Below are 23701 nucleotides of genomic sequence, written 5' to 3'. Positions count from 1 at the left end.
GATCACGATAAGCAATGTACTTTTGATATGATCAAATGTTGAAGAAAATTACTAAATGACACATGTATTGTTTTAAATGACAGACTCATGTAATGTTTTCATCTTTTATACGAATCAACTCTTGCTGCGTAAAATTCATAGCTCGAACAACGTTTGGACCACTTTCTCTGATATACTAGCGGAGTAGTAGTATAATGTGTCTTCTAAATTAACTTTTTGTTAACACAGTATTGTAGAACTTCTTCAAAAATGACTAAAACACGGATATGATTATATGTATAACATTTCTAAAAATGCTGATTTTACCTTTGAACTATCAAAATGTGGAGATGTACGATTATTTATTAGAACACAGACCAGGAAACGCAATTTTAACTACTAGTAGTAGCAAAATAAGGCTTTTTGTATGCCATTATGTTATTAGCATGAGAGAGCTTTATCAAAAAGGTATAAACTATTATATTTCATTAGAATTGTTAATTCTTTGTTAATATAATATGTAGAAATGAACACGATAGAAAAATGCCGGAAAGTTGTACAAACAGGTCGTCGGGGAAAATAAAAAATCAAAAAAGAAATCCAACAACAACAACATGATAACTCGTACCAAATAGTTTGTCAAATACTGGAAAATATCGAATGGTCAGATGTTGCAAATGGATATTTCTGAATGGCAAGATACGCATAGAATAAAAAAGTAATTTTTCAACATACCGTGTATGCCAGACGCGTAACAGACACAAATACCGGTGCTGGACACGGCGCTGGACAATTTGGATACTCGAAAAACGGCACTTGGTCGTCTACATCTTCTATATGTATTTGCAATGTGGTCTGATTTGTTTTTGAGTCAGCTGATTGGCCATCCTTTAAAATAAACATTACCTGGGCATTGAGGTATTTTTACGGGTTAATCAATCATAAGGATCTGCAGATGATTGTCTTGTAACCGCAGAAACATTTCAGAATTAATTTGAGTGTACTGTTAGAAAATATGTTAATATATAATAATATATTAAAAATAATTCTAACTTAGATTTATTTACGTAAAAAGTATTTTGATTTAGCGAACATCATTGAATTGGACTAATAAACAAGTTAAAGTAAGAATTTATTCGACGTCAAATAGGAGTATTACGGAGTTTAAAGGAGCATCGATTCTTTACTTGTAAATTGTACTTACCGCTACACTAAGGTTCAGGAAACGGGTATTCTTTGCCGTTGTGTCAAAATCAAGCGCCTTTTGTAGTGTAATATTTCCGGTTGAAGAAGCAGGAATACTAAAAAAGGCGGAACCGTCGTACTTAAAATAAAAATAATTTACACTTATTGACAGTCAAGCCATTCAATACTTTTTTAAACATGGCATTACAATAAAATTCTCACATGTTATTGATATTATTAATATCATTATAATTATAATAACAATAATGATTATTATTATTATTATTATTATTATACGACATTTATACAGCACTCTTTTCATACAAAATATGGACGTTCAAAAGTGCTTTACAAAGACATTAAAGAACACATACATATATATATATATATATATATATATATATATATATATATATATATATATATACACATGTAAAGACATAAAAAATTAAAAGGAATAGTAATTAAAACAAGATCATCCTTAAATTTTGCTCAAACAAGTTTTGACTTGAGCCCAGCAAGCTGTGTGAAGTTGGCTAAACAAACGACATACGACATTAAAAAAAAATTGAATGTCGTCCCAGTACACGACATACGACATTCGAAAAAAGTTGAATGTCGTGCAAAAAACGACATTGGACATACGACATCCGAACTTTGACACACAAAATTTAAATGTATTTCAGTGCGTGACATACGACATTCGACATTAGAAAAAAAGTTGAATGTCGTGCAAAAAACGACATTGGACATACGACATTCGAACTTTGACAAACAAAATTGAATGTCGTTTAGTGCGCGACATACGACATACGACATTCGAAAAAAAGTTGAATGTCGTGCAAAAAACGACATTGGACATACGACATTCGAACTTTGACACACAGAATTTGAATGTCGTTCATTGCGTGACATGCGACATACGATATACGAAAATAAGTTGAATGCCATGCCAAGAACGACAATGGACATACGACATTCAAACTTGGACACAAAATTTGAATGTCGTTCAATGCGCGACATACGACATTCGACATTAGAAAAAAATTTGAATGTCGTGCAGAAAACGACATTGGACATACGACATTCGAACTTTGATATGCAAAATTTGAATGTCGTTCAGTGCGCGAGATACGACATTCGAAAAAAGTTGAATGTCGTGCAAAAACGACACTGGACATACGACATTCGAACTTTTACAAACAAGATTGAATGTCGTTCAGTGCGCGACATACGACATTCAAAAAAAAAGTTGAATGTCGTGCAAAAAACGAAATTGGACATACGACATTCGAACTTTGACACACAAAATTTGAATGTCGTTCATTGCGCGACAGGCGACATTCGAAAACAAGTTGAATGTCATGCCAAAAATAAGATTGAGGAAGCCATCCAGCTGGCTTACGGAAGGTCGGTGGTTCTACCCAGGTGCACGCTCGTGATGAAATAATGCACGGAGGGGCCCCTGGGGTCTTCCTCCACCATTAAAGCTGGAAAGTCGCCATATGACCTATCATGTGTCGGTGCGACGTTAAATCAAAAAAAAAAAAAAAAAAAAAAAAATGACATTGGACATACGGTATTCAAACTTTGATATGCAAAATTTGAATGTTGTTCAGTGCACTGAACGACAATCAAATTTTGTTTGTCAATGTTCGAATGTCGTATGTCCAATGTCGTTTTGTGCACGACATTCAATATTTTTTCGAATGTCGTATATCGCGTACTGGACGACATTCAATTTTTTTTTAATGTCGTATGTCGTTTGTTTCGCCAACTTTACACAGCTATATAAATGTGTGATTATGAAAGTAGTACAAAAGCTGATACAAGCACAGCCTTTCCAAGAAATCATCACAAGCTTATTGGAATATCAAAAGGGATTTGAAAAGTATATCTTTATGTTCAAGAACAATTCAACTATTAGGAAATTATTCATTTGGCAATACTTATAATTTAGAACTTGTAATTTATTACCTGTTATTTATAATATATATAACCTATGGACTATAACGCGCTATCTTTGAATATCCGTGATACGTGGTGTTTAGTCGACGACACGCCGTGTTTATGTACATATAAGTTACCACTGCTTATCAATATACTCTCTGTACTCAAATATCTTGTTTGATAGCGCAGTATAATCAATAAGTAGTAAATCATAAGTTATAGATAAGAAGTAATCAAAGCACTGAAGTACAGAAGGGGCGATTTTCTTGTACACATGTAGGTCCAATAGATTTTAGGTTCGATCCCCGCTACCAACCGGTATGTTAATGATTATGGTCTAGTAATTGACGGACCCCTAATAGCGTAAAGTTTCCTTTTTTGAAGAGTATTCAATTACTACCATAAACCTACTTAAACTAATTTTTTCAGGAGGACGTAGGTTCAAGCTCCACTAGGACCAAACATTTTTTTTTCATTATATTTCTTTTAATATCTAGTATTAAAATAAACTGTTTTTCCATACTTATTATTCATTTGTTGTACAAAAGCGGACATTTTTCAACTGATTAGAAATATCTTGCTGTTTAACGTGATTTTATACAGAATGATGAAGTTTTAGACATCTTTGAAAATACTGAGTTACATGTGGTAAAATGTCTTTATTTTGCAATTATTCTTTAGTTTACATATTGTGGAAGAAATGTAGGTAGGTTTTACTTCTGCCTTAGGGTTTTTTCCTTGAATGCAGAGAGCAAGGCCATACTTTGTTCAGTGTTGGAGCTTTATTTCTGTCCGATTAGATCCTTTTACTTGAGGCACCCCAGAAAAAAAATGTTATTGACAGTTTTATTTTGTGTTTTATAATTATTACACAATACTTTGGGGCTTCTTTTATCAAAATATTTGGTATAATGAATTCTCTGCGATCGTTTTGCGCAGTGGTTATCACTTTGAAATTTGTCTCTGTTTGAGCTTGAGAAAGTGATATAAGTTATACAAAATTAAAAAATAACAACAACAAAAAAGAAAACACACACACACACACACACACGCACATACACACACACACGCGCGCGCACACACACAGACAGACAGACAGACACACACACACACACACACACACACGACATTGTAAAAGTTGTTTTAAAATGCAACACAGTGCAAAAGCAATGTTAACTTCAATCATTTAACAATACCATTACGGATCCACTACCTTAATATAAAATGAAATACAGTTGAAAACGGGTGTTTGAAAAAAAAACAACACTTATATCTACCCCCTCCCCCCACCCCACCCAGGAAAAGCACGTTTTACAATATTACTTTCATCATTCGTCAGAATTTTTCTAAACCGAACTTGTTAAGTATAAAACTGCCAAAATAACACAACAACAACAAACTGCCGTTAAATCAAATAAATTTATAGTTTCTATTGTAAGTGTAATCATTATTTCTGAAGCAAAATATAACATATACGCCGTTTCGGTATACAAATCGTAGAATGTGGCCGTTTGTTTCTTCTCATGTTACTGTGGCAATTCCACGCAGCTCTTACCTCCCCTAGAACCTATAGTTACTGATCTGGAAGAATTTATTTTTAAAACTTATGCTCCCCTTTTACATTATTCATATTTTGTGCCCATTAGTTATTGTATTATTTGCAAAATCATACCTAGTAAAAGTAATACTTTTATTAAACATATAATTAATAATGCGCAATGTTGAACCTTAAAATGGTAGCAACGCATTTTGGTAGTCACTACCAAAATGAGTTTCACTCAACGCAATTTGGTAGTTTACAAAATTGTAGTATTAAAATGCGTTGGATATGTAAACATCCAACGCAAAATGGTATTAATAATAATCTCATGATTTACAAAAAGAATATTTTGCAAAGAATGGACAATACTATTTCAAGGAGTCATGATGGAACTTAGTCGCTCATCCGACCTTGACCCTTTCAACTTAAAAATATACGGCCCTTGATTCAGTCAAGCAGGACCATTGGAACACACGTGGGAGAGTCAATGCAACTCTAACCTTGACATACATGGAGAAATATTGAAGGAACTTAGCATAACTGTTCACCATAAAATTTTTTGATGCGTCGTTCGTATGACCCTGGGACGCCCATAAGTAAATATTAAAATTCAGGAGATTCACGAGAAAAGGTCACATAAGACGGGTTGTATAATGCATTTAAAAGTATATGCAAGGTAGACATGCATGATGCAACCTTTATCCACCAAAAATCTTGAGCAATCAAAGGGACGTAACTCCAGAACTACTGGTATGATCCGGCTGATTATCGAACTTGCCCGAGATGTTAACATTTTGACAAAGTTTGGTAAATATTGGATACCAAGTGCTTAAGTAAAACAGTGGACAACTTTTGGAGGCGCCCACCAACCCCCGACCTCCGCGGGTGTTGTCATAATATTTCGTATACAAATGATGAAAAAAGCCAAAGTCTGCAATTAATATTTAGAGAAAATTATTAGCTTTATATAATGTAGATAAATAATAAGATACATGACATTGTATACCTTATTGCGGAGGAAGCTTCATTTCTGAGTAAATTGTATATTTCTTACCAATACACACAGAACCCATCTTTTCCATGCGTTTTCCGGGGAGGACCCCAAAATACCACTCGCATGTATACACCAAAATAAAAATCTAGATCTAACGGCGGAGAATTTAATTCTTGAAAAATTATTCTAGCAAGCCCCACCCACAGTTTACCATTCCTTTACGTTGTGTTTCAAAGATATCTGTGATTGACTCTCGAAACCCCTCAACTTTAAAGAGAAAAAAATCATTTTTTTTTTTGGCGGCCATAGAATGCACCATTTATGTTTATGTGGGATGTTTTAAAAATATCTAGGTGGAGGACCCATGTTCATCCTCACATTTGTACTGCGGTTTACAGAATTCAACATTTTCGTGCTTTAAAAAATCTCGGTGAATCCCTCTGACAACACTATAGCACATTTAAACAACAAAACAATATTATGTTATTGCATAGGAAGCGTCGTTTGAGGCTCTTTTCACACGTTCAGGAATCTACATTTTTTGTTGTTTTTATACGTCAACTATATCTCGGGAGGGGAACTCTGAACCCGATCCCCCATCATTTTTATAAGAGACATTACCTTCTTTTATCACTCTATTTCTTGCGTAATGTAAAAATAAGCACAGTCCCTGATGTAGAAAAAACTACCAAAATACGTTCCATTCTATGATCCATAACACATCATATGTACACTTGCAACGCATTTTGTCGCTACCAAAACTCGGCCGAGCTTTGGTAGTGACTACCGAAATGCGTTGCTACCATTTTGAGGTGTAACAGCGCAGTATAATTCATATCGACATTTGTTATGAATGAAACTGTGCTCGGAAGCAGTGTTTGTTTGATGAGCTACTTATAGACCGAAATCATAAGTTATAACGAAGTGGTAGCTGGAATCCAGTTTCCATTTATTATAAACAATATCAAGTGTTTCGATAAAAAATTATTTCGATGTGTTGTATATTTTTGTTAAATACGTCTTACATTTCGCATGATTTATTAGCTTTATCTCTGCATGTTACACAGTGCGTTTATTTTGTCATTGCGTTTTACATTACCAACGACGAAAAAGTTCCATTCATACGGATATTTCATTCATAGGGGGCGAATTAATTTACCTTCATTATGTAATATTTTCTAATGTTATCTGAAATTATAACAGAGAGCTGCATGACATAAATATTTACAGAATCACGTAGAAATTATAGTATTATATATATTTTGGACAGCTATACATATTTATATGCCATACATGTTATTACTGTTCTGCGGAAATGTTAGGACTATTTCTGGGGCTATTGTTTACTGCTGCTTGTAGGCATATGATATTAAAATAATCTGAACCGTATTGTTCACTCTGGAGCTTATCGCCCCCAAAAATGTAAGTTATAAATAATGAGTAATAAGTTAGAAATGATAACTGTAAGTTTCGGGAAAACGATCATGCAAACCTGCCGTAACAGCTTGTTGCCTTGCTTATCAAAACTCTCGTCATCCTCGCTCCATTTCCTATCAGAATGCCATGGGAGCACACAGCAAATTACATGTGTATAAGCTCGAACTCGGCGGGACCAGCAAAATTTGTTCTAGTTATCATTAAATCATTAAATATGGATATTGCCGGGACCTCACGACGTGATCGAGCGAACGAAGTAAGTAATTAATTATAAAAAATAAATTATAACTAATACCTAATAAGTCAAAATTTATAAAGTTTAACAATAAATATCAAATTTCCCTCCAGGGTTTTTGTACAACAGTAACATATGTTACATTTTAATGCACATTTGTGTTTACTTTGGCATCAACAGTAAAGGTAAATTATTATTACGCCAAACTTTTCTGATAAAGAGTTATTCTTTGGAACATTAATTGTCGCGCGAAACAGCGTGTTGTTGACATGTATTATATTTGTGTAATATTAAAATGATTAAAGTTCTAATGGAAATCTATAAATTAAACACATGAATCTTAACACAATTGTTTGATATTATCTTAAGTCAAGTTATTTTAATCATTTCGTTAGGTATTAAAAATGCTTGATATGTAACCCAGGTGGCACTGGGTGGGGTATTTCACTCCATAGGTATAAGTAGAAAACCTCGGTTGTTGCAATAGCAGCAATAAACTGTTATAGCAAGTCTTTGGTTGCTTTAGAACAAGTAAGTACAGTCGTCAAAAAGTAAATAATTGAAAGTCAGTATTTAAATATCTTGGTAAAATTCCTTTAACCGTGTAAGGATTGGACTGATTTTTCGAAAATGTCATGGGCATTTTTTTTAATCTATACTTACCTAAAGTATGAAAGGATGTTCGTTCTTCAACTATTATTATGCTTATGTATACACATTTGCCCCATATCGTTATTACTTACATCATTTGTACTGTATGGATGAATTTGGAAATAAAAGTTTTGAACGCCTCCCACATCTTCATCTTTAACTTTGTGCTTCAGTTTGTATATCACAGTGCCAACCCGCGTGGACTTCAAAATAATATATTAAAGTTATGATATATAATACAGTGTAAATAATAACAATAATAATTATTCTGCAGAGCAACATGATATAAGTTGGTAGAGCCACTGGCGCCAGACCAGAAAGAAAATGCCCCTGTACATGTTATATCCTACCCCTATGTATTCTATAAAAACCATGGTCATGAAGAAGAAAATATACTAACCCGTTTCAATCATACATTTCTTAACTTAAACGTGCAGTTCGGTGAATGGGTACCTAGTATATTGAACAAGCGATAATTTATCTTCCATCGTGCACCAGTCACATTGTCTCAATATTCCATATTGTTGAGATTATCAACATATATTATGCTTTCGTCAACGTTACAGAAAAAACTTGCGTGACCTTCCCTAATGAACATCCGGTCTAGAGGTCACGGCAGTGTGCACATGTTTTGCGAAATGTAAACAAACAAAAACAGAATTTAAAAAAAAATCACAATTTTGTACTAAAACTCGAAATAATGAATGAAATTCATCTTGTTTATGATCTTTAATTTGAAATCGTACATTGGTCTGCATCTGTTCTATTTATTTTATCCATCTTGCACATTTATGCTGCATTCACATTTTAGCGAACATGTGTAGTAAAATGACGATTGACATACATTTTCACAACAGCCAATCAGAATGGTTTTGTAATCTAGAACGGAACTTCGCTAGGGAAGTTCAAGCAAGTTTTTTGTGCAATGTTGAAAAATCTATATACTACGCGTTGGTTTTCCAAGATAAGATGTATTGAAGAAATGCGAACGGTACACAATGGAAGATAAATTACCACGTGTTTGATATCCATAGCACACATTTACCGAACTGCGTGTTTTATGTATGAAATGCGCGATTGAAACGGGTTAGTATATTTTCCCGTTCATGACCATGGTTCTTATAGAATACCTAGTGGTAAGGTATAACATGTATAGAGGCATTTTCTTTCTGTTCTGGTGCCAGTGGGTAGAGCTTCGATTACAGGGCCCGTCTTCATAAAAGTTAAATTGTGACAATAAACACATCAACTTTATTTGATGAAGTTAGTTCTTTTATTTTCTCAATCAACGTATCTCCCTTTTACTGTAATTTAGACAAAAAACTCATTATTATATCATAGTTACCCAATATGTACGATTTAGACACATTTCATAAGAACAAAATGGGCCGATAAAGCCCACTCAATCCATAAGTCCGGAAGAGAACCAAATTTCTCTGACAAAGTTCATTGATGAGAGGTCAAGTGCGGCTAGCTTGGTGTACGGACTTGATATTGTAAAAGATAATGTACTGTCTAAAGTTAGCAAGCAGCAAACATAGTCCTTATGGTAATGCTGTAAGAAACAAAGTGACTGCCTTCTCTGTTTGTACTTAGAGTGAAAAGAAAGTCTCTGGATTTAGTTCGCAAATCTGGAATTATTGCAAACTCAACTACCTTCTGTCTTTAATTTTTCTTTAATTTTTTGAAATCTAACAATAGTTCGGGTCTCCGAGAGAAACAATTGACCGTTTCCTTTTACATTTCTCGAACAATGAATGAAACCATTTCAAAGTTTGTACTCTCATGGGAAAATTCTTTTTCAAGTGGGGTTTGTGCTACCCCACAGGAGGCCCTACGGGAGGTTTTCTCCCACTTTAAGAATTGCAAGAGAAATCCCCAATTGGGTTTTAACAAAGTTTCTGGAATTCATTGTTTATCGCTGGTAAGTATTCATTAATCTTAAAATAAGCGTTTTTAACCCTCCCACTGGAGGTTTCCTCCAACATAGGGTACTTGCAAACTCCCGCGGGGTAGTTCACCTGCGGGAGATTTCTCCTGTTAAGCCCAAAGTTGAAAGATAATGTACTGATTATTCGTGGTCATGTAGTGCCCTAGAATCATGTCATAAGTTTTCAAATAATTATGTCTGTAGCTTATAGAAAGTAACATGTTATAAGATATAAACTGTGTTTAAATTGCCTTAAACACAATCATATGTAGCAAACAGAAAATATGCACTGTATCTGATCGTACAAGCAAACATCATACACTGCTACATAGCTGGGTTCCGAAAAGTTCTGATACTGCTATTACACAACCATCAGTTCATTTCGCAATCTTTTGTTAAACATGTCTAGGGATTAAACCAGTGACTGTTAAGGGCGGGGACGGTTACTTCTGTCAAACCTATGCCCTGCTCACTGATGGTGCAGACAAGACCCTGTGCGATGAAAGGCTAATCCGGAAGTTGAATGTACCAAGCAAGCCCGTCTCCTTTAAGATATCGACCGTCAACTCCGCCGATCAGTACTACAGTGGGACAGGAAGTTGATCTGAGAGTTAGTCCTATTTTCGGTGACACCGAAGTTAATCCCCACAATGTTTGGACGGTTAAGCAGTTGCCTAATTCTACGCGATCCGCAGCTACTGCCGATGATATTCGACATATATTCTACCTGTCCGACATACACATGATAAACGTTAACGTCAATGAAATCATGTTACTAATTGTTAAGGACATACCGGAAATACATATTTCCCTGGAGGTAAACACAGGAAATGATTATGAACCATATGCAGTGAGAAAACGACTTGGATGGACAGTTCGTGGCCGATTCCCCTGGACCAACGCAGAACAGAACAGAGAACCGGTTAACATTCATTTCGGAAAGTCCAGTGACATAATGCTACTACAAAAGTTCGAGCATATGTGGACGTCCGACTTCAGCAACGCATCCCGTTACCAGAAAGATCCTATGTCCGTAAAAGACAAGAGGGCGCTGTGTATAATGGAATTCTCACTGTCTTATGTCAATAGTCACTATGAGATGGGACTTGCTGGCGGCATGGAGACACTAGTTTGCCTAATAATTTATCGATTGCGCATGCACGCCCTTATCAACCGGAAAGAAAACTCTCGCCTAAAAAAGTGCTACGGAGTGTTAAAGACTACATAGACAAAGGATATGCCAAAGAAGTGAAAAATGAAGACTCTTTCACAAAAAGGATACGGTACTCACCTCACCATCCTGTGACAAACGCAATACTGTAAAAGCACCTATTATTGCTGGGTCAAAATTTCGCAAATTTAATATTTTGAGTACGTTTGCGAGGTTTATTATTCGCGAAATTGTAAAAATGTTATTATTGTTGAATTTGAATTATACTTAATTTTACCCATATGTTGGGCTTCGCGAATATAACATAATTTAAACAATTGCGAAAAGTTCTGCTTTTTCACTAAGCCCGGAAAAGTCCAAGTTATGTTTGATTTTGCCGCGAAATGTTAAGATACCTCACTGAATTGCTAGCTATTACAAGGACCCGATCTGATGAATAGCCTCGTAGGCATTTTTATCAGATTACGGCAAAAAAGATACGTATCTCCGCTGACATAGAGGTCACCAGCTTCGTGTTTGTGACTGCGACGCTCTCCACTTTCTATGGTGACCTGGCGAGGACATGTCCAAAACACCAAGGGCGTACTCTATGCGGGTTCATTCGTCTGGTTCTACTTCCTCCCCTAGCTAAGCGGTATATGTGCTAAGGAAAACAGCCAGTGACAACGCATACAGGTTCGAAGCTAAGGTTCAGTCAACAGGAACTTCTATGTCGATGACTGTTTGAAGTCTGTCGCATTCGAAAAGGAAGCAGTGAAACATGCAGCAGATTTACAGTCTGGTGAGTTTAGCTTGCTTCAGACTCATGAAAGGGATAATCAACAGCAGGACGGTACTTAACACGATTCCAGATTCTCACGTGTTTGCTTTGACTGTGGTGAGTTACTACCCTGTGATCGTGCATGAGGCATCAGCTTAAATGTTTATGACGATACTACCACATTCAAAATAAACATGGCAGATAACCCTCTGACGATACGTGGTAAACTTTCCATAGTTAGTGCAATATTCGACACGATAGGATTGGTATCACCAGTGATACTACGTGTGAAGGTGCTTGTTCAGGAAATATGCAGATAGAAGACAGGCTGGGATGAAGAAGTTCAGCAAAAAAAACAAAAACGTGACGAGTGGCAACGATGGATAGTCAGCCTACCTTGTTTGGAACACGACAATACTGGTCGTTGTTTCTGTCCTTTGGCAAATAAAAGAACATATAGATGCACGTGTTCAGTGCTAGCTCACAGACTTGCTTAGGCGCATGCGCGTACGTACTAATGACCGTTCAATATAACAGAATTGCCTGCAAACTTGTAGTTGGGAAGACAAGATTAGCACCAATAACGCAAGCATCAATTTTATGGTTAGTGCTGTGTGGAGATGTTCTAGCATGTCATCTTTTTGCCATGTTGTCAGTGGAACTATACTCGGTCGATCAAGTTGTCCTTTGGGTGGATTCTATTATACAGCTCGGTTATATCAACAACACTACCCAGTGATTCAAGACATTCGTCGGAAACAGAATAAGCCACATTCACGACACAGTCGCATGATGCAGATTTTGATTCAAACCCGGTCGCGGACTCATTCAAATATATAGAAGACAAAATAACACCGATTATGACACATGCCCAGTTTTCCTTCCGCACAATGATCACGTGACAGATCTGATTATTCGTCATTACCGTCAAAACAACAAGCATCAAGATATTGCAGGGTCACGGCAAAATATTGGATATAACGCGGTTCTAGCGCTGTAAAGTAAGTTATTGCTAGATATTTCACATGTAAGCGACAGCACAGTCCTCTACTTACACGGCAGATGGCGCCATTGATAAAAGAACAGACGACACCTGACAAGCCTCCATTTACCTTTATGGGTGTAGACTACTTAGGTCGCTTGAAGGTAAATTCAGGGCGATCATGTCTGCAAAGATATTGATGTCTCATTTCTTTTTTAAACATCATGGCAGTTCACATCGAAGCAGCACAAAGGATGACTGAGAACTAATTCCTTTTTATCCTGTCACTTGCGGTATTTTCGACCCGATATCAGGGTGCCGTATATTTTTCTTGATATACCGTCAGTTGACACGTTACCAGTGATATACGGTCAGTTGATCATGTGACCTCATGATCGATATTGTTGTCATAAGAAATTTTGCATTGAAACCATCAACATTGTGCTGGAAATGTCCGAACTAAGAAAATGAGTGGTCAAATAATGAGTTTTTATTCAAAAACGAAGAAGTCATTGCGGTTTTATCGGTGATTACGTTATTATATAAATGACGTCATTACGAATATGACGTCATTAAAACGGTTGTCGCACACTTATTTTTGTAAAATAAATTGCTAAATATTGGAAAATGAAGTAATGACAAGATAAATAGAATAATAGGTTAGTGCCTAAGATGGAGAAAGATTATCTGGCTCGGCTCCGGACGTTATCAGGTTCGCCTTCGGCTCACCCGATAACCTCCTCCACCTCGCCAGATAAGCTTTCTCATCTACGGCACTAACCTATTATTCTCTATTATATTAGCCTATCAGCAGTTCACAAGTCGGCGAGGATATACAGGGAAGATCTATAACGACACTGGACGAACGTAGTGAGTAGAGACATAGAGAATAATATGTTAGTGCCGTAGATAGAGAAAGTTTATCTGGCGAGGTGGAGGAGTTTATCGGGTGAGCCGAAGGCGAACCCGATAATGTCCGGAGCCGAGCCAGATAAACTTTCTCCATCTTAGGCACTAACCTATTATTCTATTTATCTTGTCATTACTTCATTTTCCGATATTTGGCCATTTATTTTACAAAAAAATAGTGAGCGACAACCGTTTTCATGACGTCATATTAGCAATGACGTCACTTATACAATGACGTCATCACTGACCCAGTAATGTGGTTACAATTGAAAAATCTTAATAACTTCTTCGTTTTTTAATTAAAACTCATTATTTGACCGCTCATTTTCTCAGTTCGGACATTTCCAACACAATGGTGATGGTTTCAATGCAAAATTTCTTATGACAACAATATCGATCATAAGGTCACATGATCAACTGACCGTATATCACTGGTCCCGTGTCAACTGACGGTATATCAAGAAAGATATACGGCACCCTGATATCGGGCCGAAAATACCGCAAGTGACAGGATAAAAATAACTAAATACGTCCTTACCGGGTGGAACCAGGCAAAGATCGGAAGACGTATGGTGCGGCATGATGTAAAATAGTACTTCAACTCACCATATGCCAGTCATACTGGAGGTGCTTTGGAAAGAATGATAAGGTCTACGTGAATCATAATGAAATCTCTCGCGAGAGAACAATTCCTTACAGACGAGAAATCAATGACCCTGATAGCTGAGACAGAAAGAATACTCAACGACAGGTCGATTACTCATGTAAGCAGCGATCCAAGAGATCCGCCTGCATTGACATCAAATATGCTTTTATTAATGACGTCTAGTCCTAATATTTAAAGAGGGATTTTCAAGAAAGAAGACGTCTGCCACAAGAGATAGTGTGGACAGATCCAATACCTAGCAGGCGTATTCTGAAAGAGATGGATCAGAGAGTATTTGCCTACCCTATAAAGTCGACAAAAGTGGCAGAAAGAAACAAGAGACGTTCAAGTCATTGACTTTGTGCTCCTAATAGAAGACAACAGACCAACAGAGCAGTGGCCATATGGCAGAGTAACCAACACCATTACGATTATGCACGTAAATGTAATGCCCATTCAAAAGACCCGAGTTACATGAGACCTATCACAAAATTATGTGTGTTAGAAAGCTCAGCTTAGTAAAAATGTATAGACGTATATTCGTATTAAGTTAAACATGAATCGAATTCATTGAAATTCAATGAACAAGTTAAAAAAAGTACCTGTAAAAATATTTGTGATAAAGCATCTTGATAGTTGAATCTATTTAATCATAGTTTAAGATTTTGCAAATTACTTATTACGTCATAAGCTGTTTCGTGTTCTTAGAGATATTGTTATTCATGCGTGTATTCGATGAAATTATTAAATGTCATGGAGATCTGTAAGTCTTAGAATTATTTAAGTACTGTTTCTCGCTCGTAATTAAATTTAGCTAGGCAATTTAATTTTAATATGTAATAACAGCTGACAGTTGTCGTAAATGCAGCAGGCGTCATTTTGATTTTTATGTCGTGCGACGCCCTCTACGTCAGTTGTTTTGTATCATGTTAATGCTTTGAGTTACTTCGGAAATCAATTAAGAAGCGGCGTATTGCCAAGAAATTTAAATAAAATATAAAATGTTTCGACACTTAAAACAACATAGTCGGTATGCAATTTATTTATAATTGTAATTAATACATGTTTACGCTATTTGCTAAATTATTTAGTAAATTATTTGTCAGAGTAATGTAATATGCAAGAATTAAGAAAAAAAAAGAAAATATTTTCTAAGTTATAGCAAATACTGTTATTGCACTGTACACTTAAAATGTTGTTTGTAATTATGATTTATGTATATGTGTTTGTGTTTTCGAGCGAAGAGTAAATATAGTCATTTGTATGTTCTTTCAGAGAATCTCTCGCTATCTACTTGAAATCATGCTATGAGGCATAGGCAATAAAAATAAACGTAAAAGAGCGCATCTGCTCGGCTAGCCATCATTTCTGTGTATCCAAAACCCTTTACAGCAGAAGCTGTCGTTATTTACAACTCAGTAGATAACAATTACATAAGAAATCAGTGCATCAATTTGAATAGAAAATAAATTGAGGATGATTTCTATTTCATCATGCTTTTCTATTATATAGTAACTTTAATATTTCAGTGATTATATGTATGCTATAACTAACCTCTGGTAATGTTATATTGTAAGGACTGTTTATAAATACTGGAGCAAATTCATTCACAGGCGTCACACTTATGAACACATCACCCTGTAAAGTATCGCGAGAACATGAATCAATATATATTAACATACGCACTATTTATTCACATTGAAAATTATGACGTCTATTTCGTATGAACAGCAAAATCGCGAAAGTTACGTCAACACTACTTAGTGTCTGGTGAACAGCATGGCCAGGAAGCCGATATAAATGTTAAATGCAACAAAATGTGTGCAATTTATAATATAATCTTGATCCAAAAGTCTTCAAAACAGCGGCCCGTTATTACTAAGCAGCGTTGACGTAACATTCGCGCCATTCCTTCTGTCGTTCATACGAAATGAACGTCATAATTTTCAATTGAAAAGAATATGGCGAATGAACATATTGTTAAATGCAACAAAATATTGCAATTTATGATATAATCTTGTTACAAATTGAAATGAAATATAATGTAAATATAAGAAATAAAAAAAAAAAGAAATCAGTGTTCTTGCGAAATGAACGGCAGAATAGGATTGGAAAATTAAATACGAATCGCGCTAGCCGATACTATTATGTCGTTCATTTCGCATGAACACCACTGATAAAAAATCATTTCGTAAGTGAATCCAATCCCACCAATAACTTCTTTGTCAGAAAGTACATGTTTTAAGTCATGCGCTATGAAAATCATTATACATAATGAACATCATATGTGTGCATGTATTTAAAAACAAGTATCGTAGCAGATGCACACAAGATGTTAACAAACCATTAGTCCTTTACTTTGAAACGAACACTGTCAAAAGTGATTTTTTTTAAAGTACGTCTATTTTATAGTAAGCAGGGCAATTGTGGGTGATCTCGTTAACAATTTTTTTATGCATTCGTACAGAAAAACAAGAGGGCCATGTTGGCCCTATATCGCTCACCTGTTATCATTGCACTTGAGGACAAGAAAGTCCTCAGAAAAAATATCTAAATCCAAAGGACAGGAACATTACAAAGGGAAGAAATTTAACCAAAAAGAACAGAAAATCTTACAAGGTATAGATATGTCAAAATACACCTAAAAATTGGAGGTACCATCCATGTTGTAACACACAAAAGTGGTCTCGGTTTTTCCCTACGGCCAATAATAAAAAAGTTACTAAAAATAAGCTATATATAGTATCGTAAAAGGGAAGTAATTTAAAAAAATATTGTAAGTGAACAAAAGAAGGATCTGCCAAATAAATCTGTTGACATAAATGAAATGTCAGATCATTATCTTCATTAGTTACGAAGATACACCCATTTTAATTTGAAATAAAGGGAGGTAATTTGACATAAAATCAGTCCATAGTTATCTACCCTGATTGTCTCAGTCAAACTAATATCAATAATGAAATTTCAAATAAGTCCTATAAGTACTTACTGATATAAATCCATTTTGATTACAATCAGGGGAGGTAATCAGACATAAAATAACTCTGGAACATACGATTGGATCTGATTTGTCATGGAATCCAAGATTTATTGTTGTTGAAGATATTTTGGAAGTTTGTATCAAATAAAACCATAAATGAAGTCTCTATATGGCTGCAAAAGCCAAAATAGCCAATTTTGGACCTTTAAGGGGCCATAACTCTGGAACCCATGACGGAATATGGCCAGTTCAAGAAAGAAAGCAAGATCTTGTGGTGATACAAGTTGTGTGCAAGTTTGGTTAAAATCAAATCATAAATAAAGCTGCTATTATGCAGACAAGGTCAAAATAGCTAATTTTGGCCCTTTCAGGGACCATAACTCTGGAACCCATTATGGGATCTGGCCGGTTCAAGAAAGGAACCGTGATCTTATGGTGACACAAGTTTTGTGCAAGTTTGATTAAATTCAAATCATAAATGAAGCTGCTAATTTGCAGACAAGGTCAAAATAGCTTATTCTGGCCCTTTCAGGGGCCATAACTCTGGAACCCATAATGGGATCCTGCCAGTTCAAGAAAGGAACCAAGCTCTTATGGTGATACAAGTTGTGTGCAAGTTTGGTAAAAATAAAATCATAAATGAAGCTGCTATTGTGCAGACAAGGTCAAAATAGCTAATTTTGGCCCTTTCAGGAGCCATAACTCTGGAACCCATAATGGAATCTGGCCAGTTCAAGAAAGGAACCAAGATCTTATGGTGATACAAGTTGTGTGCTAGTTTGGTAAAAATCAAATCATTAATAAAGCTGCTATTGTGCAGACAAGGTCAAAATAGCTAATTTTGGCCCTTTCAGGGGCCATAACTCTGGAACCCATGATGGGATCTTGCCAGTTCAAGAAAGGAACCAAGATCTTATGGTGATACAAGTTGTGTGCAAGTTTGGTTAAAATAAATTCATAAATGAAACCACTATCGTGCAGACAAGAAATTGTTCTAGCAGTCACATAAAAAGAAAAATAGTCACATAAACAGAACGGAATGAATGACATCAAAGAGAAAAGTACCGTTATGCAGTCACTTAACCATCATTTCGCGGGCACGCACGGACGCACGACGGACGACGGACGAAGGGTGATCACAAAAGCTCACCTTGTCACTATGTGACAGGTGAGCTAAAATGTACCGTATTTCCTCCGCAAGTTACTGTCAGTGTAATCGTTGTATTGTCAACTTTATACTGAAAAAACAAATAAAATAGAAATTAGTTAATATAAAATACAAACATAACTTAGAGAAAAAATGAAACAAACAACAATTTTGCTTAAGTTTCTTGCTTTTTTGTCTCTCGTAACTTAATTTCGTCTGAAAGTCAGGTAGAAGTGTTATATAATGAGTACTGCTGACTTGCGAAGAAAAACTTTTGAGTAATACGGAGTATATGGAATATGTTCCGCCTTGTTAATATTAAATGTCATGCCAGTTGTTAAAGATAAGTAAGTAGTTAAATGTCAAATGCTTACTATAATTTGCTTATTTTAAAAGCAGATCTAAAATACTTGTGATGTAGAAATGAACGAAGTCGTTGTTATAATAGTCACTGGTATTCTATAAATAGCTTTCTCTCTTCAAAAAGGTATACTTGCACACTTTTGAGGAAACAGTTTTCATGGAAGTCCGGTGCGCCATGCTAAATGCCACATGCTAAATGACAATTAATTAGTGCAAAATGCTTTTTGTTAAATTCTTATTGTCAAATATTGACTGTTAAATGGTAATTGTCAAACCGTAAATGCTAATTGTTAATTGCGAAATGCTAATCAATACGAGTAATGCCAAATGTTTATTGCTTTTCAAATAAAGGACTTATGATTTCAACCTTTAAATAGTCATTGACCTTTGTTACGTAATTTTGTTCCTATTAAAAACGTTTTCTAAACATTTTAGAGTAATCAGTTTCAGTCCCATGTTCCTATGACAGGAAGAACATGATATTGCCTCGAATCAGACTAATAGAACATTACATGTTTTCACATAATTCAAAGGAAAATTTATTTGCTACATGCTTAAAAATACAGATCGTTAACTCATTAAGTGAAATAATTTGACGATTAGCATTTATCATAGCAATTTAACATTAAGCATTTAGCATTTGGCAATTAGTGTTCAATATATGGCATGTAGCATCTGAGTTGTAGCATTTGGCACTAAGTATTTGACATTAAGTTACTGTCATTTGGCATTAAATATTTTTCATTTAGTATTTGGCAATAAGCATGACGCACCGGCCTTCCATAAGTTTCTTTTCAACAACATTCATTCAAATTCTGCAGACACTTATAGAATTATCCTTTATGCTACGAATTTGATAGCCCGCCCGCTTAGCTCAGTAGGTAAGAGCGTTGGTCTACGGATCGCCGGATCGCGAGTTTGATCCTCGGGCAGGGCGAGACTATTTGATGAATGACATTGTGTCTGAAATCATTAGACCTCCACCTCTGATTCATGTGGGGAAGTTGGCAATTACTTGCGGAGAACAGGTTTGTACTGGTACAGAATCCAGGAACACTGGTTAGGTTAACTGTCCGCCGTTACATGACTGAAATACTGTTGAAAAACGGCGTTAAACTCTTAACAAACAAAAACAAAAGAATTTGATGATAAGCATGCATATTGCTCTGAGACAGTAACTCGAAATTTTGAGTTACTTAGTCAAAAATTGCTTAATTTTCTTGAATATGTTAATGGCCAATTTTATATTAAATGAAACAGCGAACCGCGGGATTTCCTGTTTCGTTTGCATGCCTGAGTGAGTTTATGAAGGCATCGACAGACTGAAAAGCTGGCCGTCTTTATTATGCTCCCACCCCAACAGGGCGATATATAGTAATCGAACCGTCCAACTGTGCGTCCGCTTTGGTTTCCGATTGATAATTGAAAAACGCTTTGGCCTACAGGCGCCAAACTTAATAGGATGACTGCCTGTGATTGGTAAAATGATCCCTATTGTTTTGGGAGTTGAAAGATCAAAGGTTAAGGTCACATTGATCTTGGAACTTAGGATGGGGCAGCCATCATGGAGCATGCGTTTTTACAAACTCATCTTGTTCTATATGAAATTGACAAACTACCAATGGCTGCAGCACACACCAGGGCATTTTTTAAGTGCCTGTAACTTCCATTTGCCCGAAGAACATTGTCAGTGCTAAATGAAAGTAAAGAATAAAGTGAGTGTCATGTCTGGTTCGAGACAAAATATTTTAGTCAGACAAACCATATGTAAAATTATCCCCAAAATAAGACCCTAAACCGTAGTGTCGGTGTATGACCTAAGCTGACAAATTTTTCATGATGAAAAAGCTACCTAAATTTTCAAGCACAGACCTGCCATTTCATTCCAGCAATTTATTGCAATGAAGATAATGAAAAATGCTCTACAGGGCAAAACAATGAGAGTTTTTTTCGTTCCAACTGGCTAGTTAGTTTTGTTTATTATATTTATTTATAGTAGCACACCGGTAACCCATATGGGCGACTCCTCCAGAAGTATATTATTTAATGTAAGTGGGAGGATTGTGCAAAATACAGGAGACGCTACGAATCCAGAAGCGCCCCTTGGTTTTTAAGCGTGCACCGTGTAAAGCATCCATACATTATTTCACTAGGTCACGCATTAGTGTTCTGCAAACACCTACCTAGACTGCTTTCAACGAAATGTTACGAAACGTTATAATTAATATTCGAAGAGATATGATTTACGAAACTCGATATTTTAAGACATTACTCAAATTTCGAGAAAGCAAGTCGAAACTTAGAGTTAGTAAGACTAAATTTAAAGTTACGTAACTCAAAATTTCGAGTTAGTAAGTCGAAATTTCGAACTAAGTAACTCGAAATTTCGAGTTAGTGGGTAGAAATTTCAAATTAGTAAGTCAAACTTTCGGGATAGTATCGCGAACTTTCGAGTTAATAAGTCAAAATTTCGAGTTAGTAAGTCACACACCTGGTACTAATGCTCTTCCGTAAAAAATCTGTTCAACATGGATTCTATTTCATCCTTACTCTTCATTTTGAGCAATCAGAATCCATCTACTCGTATTTATATTTCATATTTATTTTAGAATTAAAATTGTGTTTCGCGCCTTCGTGTATATATAAACATATGTTACTAGTCAGAGTTTACAATGGTAAAACTTATTTGTGGCCGGCTTTCTGTATAAAACCTTTATCAAAAGATATTTTTCCATTTTGTACAAACAGTTTTTTAATAAAAAGTGGCACTTACACGTATCCAAAACTCCTCCAGATCTAGTGGTTTGGTGTTTTCCAACTTAAAGGCTGCATTGTGGTTGGTTAACAAAAGAGCACTCTTTATGTTATTTATAAATGCTTGTGGGTCCTTCACAGAATTTGGGGTTTTCACTCGGAATGTAACAGTGTCTCCTGGAGTTTTCGTTCCATTAAATATAACAGTACCTGGAATATATACATTTTTATTATACAAAGTCATATGTTTTTTAAATTATTGAAGCAATACTCTCTGCAGCACCAACTAAACGATTTCTAAAAGTCCCAGTTGATAATTACTCCGACCCAACACAGTTTTGACCAACTTATTTGAAGTGTTAGAATGGAAAGTTTTAAGAAAAACTCTAAAATTGACTCCAAGTTTAAAATTTCAAAAGCAATTATTTCTGGACAATGACATAAAAGATGCTTTGAAGTTGATATAATTACACAAACGTGATTCTTTCCTTTCATACACCATTGCATCGACTTCAGCTGTCTACATTTTGCATTTTGCTGTGTGTGCGACTGCCGAAAAAGTGCACTGAACTTTCAATAGTAACTGCCGAAAACACTGCGTACTGCGGACCGCGGACTGCGAACTTACTATAGGGGTTTTCTCAAACTGTATAACTGAACAGCGGCATGTTTAGCATGCAATACTATCCGAGAAAAGACAGTTATAAGATTTATCAATATCCTTTGTATTGTATATATGAATTACCGATATACATGTATTTTGTCTTACGAGCATTCTTAACATCGTGGGCCGTTTTAAAAATATCCTTTTATCTTTTATATCTTTTTTTTTTATAAGTGTGTCTACTCAAATCTTTCGACTACCGTATTTATAAAAACTTATTCTTTTTTATCTGAAGTGTTGCAGGAAGGTCTAATACGTATCAGTTATTCCAGAGTGTAGCAACTTATTTATATGCTTGTAGTCAATTTTGTGAGGTTCTAGCCAGTATTCGCTAGCAGTTAAAACGGCTGTTTATTCAACGATCAACATACCTTTTAATCAAGGATTTGAACCAATGATCACCTGGTAAGAAGACAGACACTCTTCCCCGGTGCCGCAAGAGGTTCCTCTTTTTTAAATCAGGGAATCAAAACAACATATGTTGAATAGTTGGTATCAAAGAATGTATATAGTGATTTTGGAAACATAGTTTCGTATTATTGCACTCGGGTCACTGAAAGGCTATTGTACGACGCACAATTTTGAATATGCACGATACAAAGCGTGACAGTTTAATGCACCGAGGTGAAAAATGTCTTATTTGGTATTATACATGTATATTCTGAACTAAAAAGGCTTTGTCAGTAATGATAAAGGCTAGTCTCGACTACTAAGCTGGTTGTATCAAATGACCACACAGAATTGCTCAAATGGTGTCAAAAATATAATTTCGTTGACAATTCTATGCATGCACTGGCCATAAAACATTTTTTGAATATGATCTGAATTTGACCTTGGACGCGTCCCATGCCTAACGTTCACAAAACAATTTTCGGTCTCCGCTGTGTTTTAGATCGACATTTTGACAGCCAGTTTTAATAGTACTTAAAGACTAAATTCCTGTTGAAACTGATAATCCATACTGAGTAGTCACTTTAAGATAGTAAATTTAACAACTTTTAACATGCAATTCTGATATCAGATTGTAAAAATATTAGAGGCTATTTCCTTTGTTTATTTCCTAACATGCTGATACACGACTAATTCAGGATGTTTTAGCTAAAATACGTTATTTATTGGGTCTCGTTTCGACGGGGTTGAAAAATACATGTATGAGAACTTCCTGTATGTTTAGACAAAGTGTTGAACTAAATCATTCAAGCTATTTCAGTAAAACTTCTATCTTATCGAACATTAGATACAATTATCAAAATTAAAGAAAAACAATTACCTTTTTCGTCCAGAAGTCTACGAGAACACGGTATTTATACTGTGGAACATAAATTAAATGGACTTTCATTTCATTCAGAATGTTTTATTATATTTTTTATTTCACAATAATATTTTGTACCGCATTTTTTCTTATTTTGTTGCTTGAAAAAACT

The 23701-nt window shown here is 35.5% G+C and overlaps 1 long non-coding RNA gene across 1 annotated transcript; it reads right to left on the bottom strand.

Annotated features, from left to right (window-relative positions):
• Nucleotides 1-719: 719 nt before the first annotated feature.
• On the bottom strand, nucleotides 720-18587 carry LOC128554817 (uncharacterized). The gene is made up of 5 exons (XR_008369704.1): nucleotides 18534-18587; nucleotides 15924-16007; nucleotides 8064-8174; nucleotides 1184-1303; nucleotides 720-867 (listed from the first exon to the last, which is right to left on the bottom strand). It is a non-coding gene; the product is annotated as an uncharacterized LOC128554817 (long non-coding RNA).
• Nucleotides 18588-23701: the final 5114 nt, after the last annotated feature.

The sequence above is a fragment of the Mercenaria mercenaria genome, unplaced genomic scaffold, assembly GCF_021730395.1.
Source record: "Mercenaria mercenaria strain notata unplaced genomic scaffold, MADL_Memer_1 contig_771, whole genome shotgun sequence".
NCBI lineage: Eukaryota > Metazoa > Mollusca > Bivalvia > Venerida > Veneridae > Mercenaria > Mercenaria mercenaria.
Note: the sequence above shows the minus strand (reverse complement) of the source record. Positions and strands in the feature narration are given on the sequence as shown.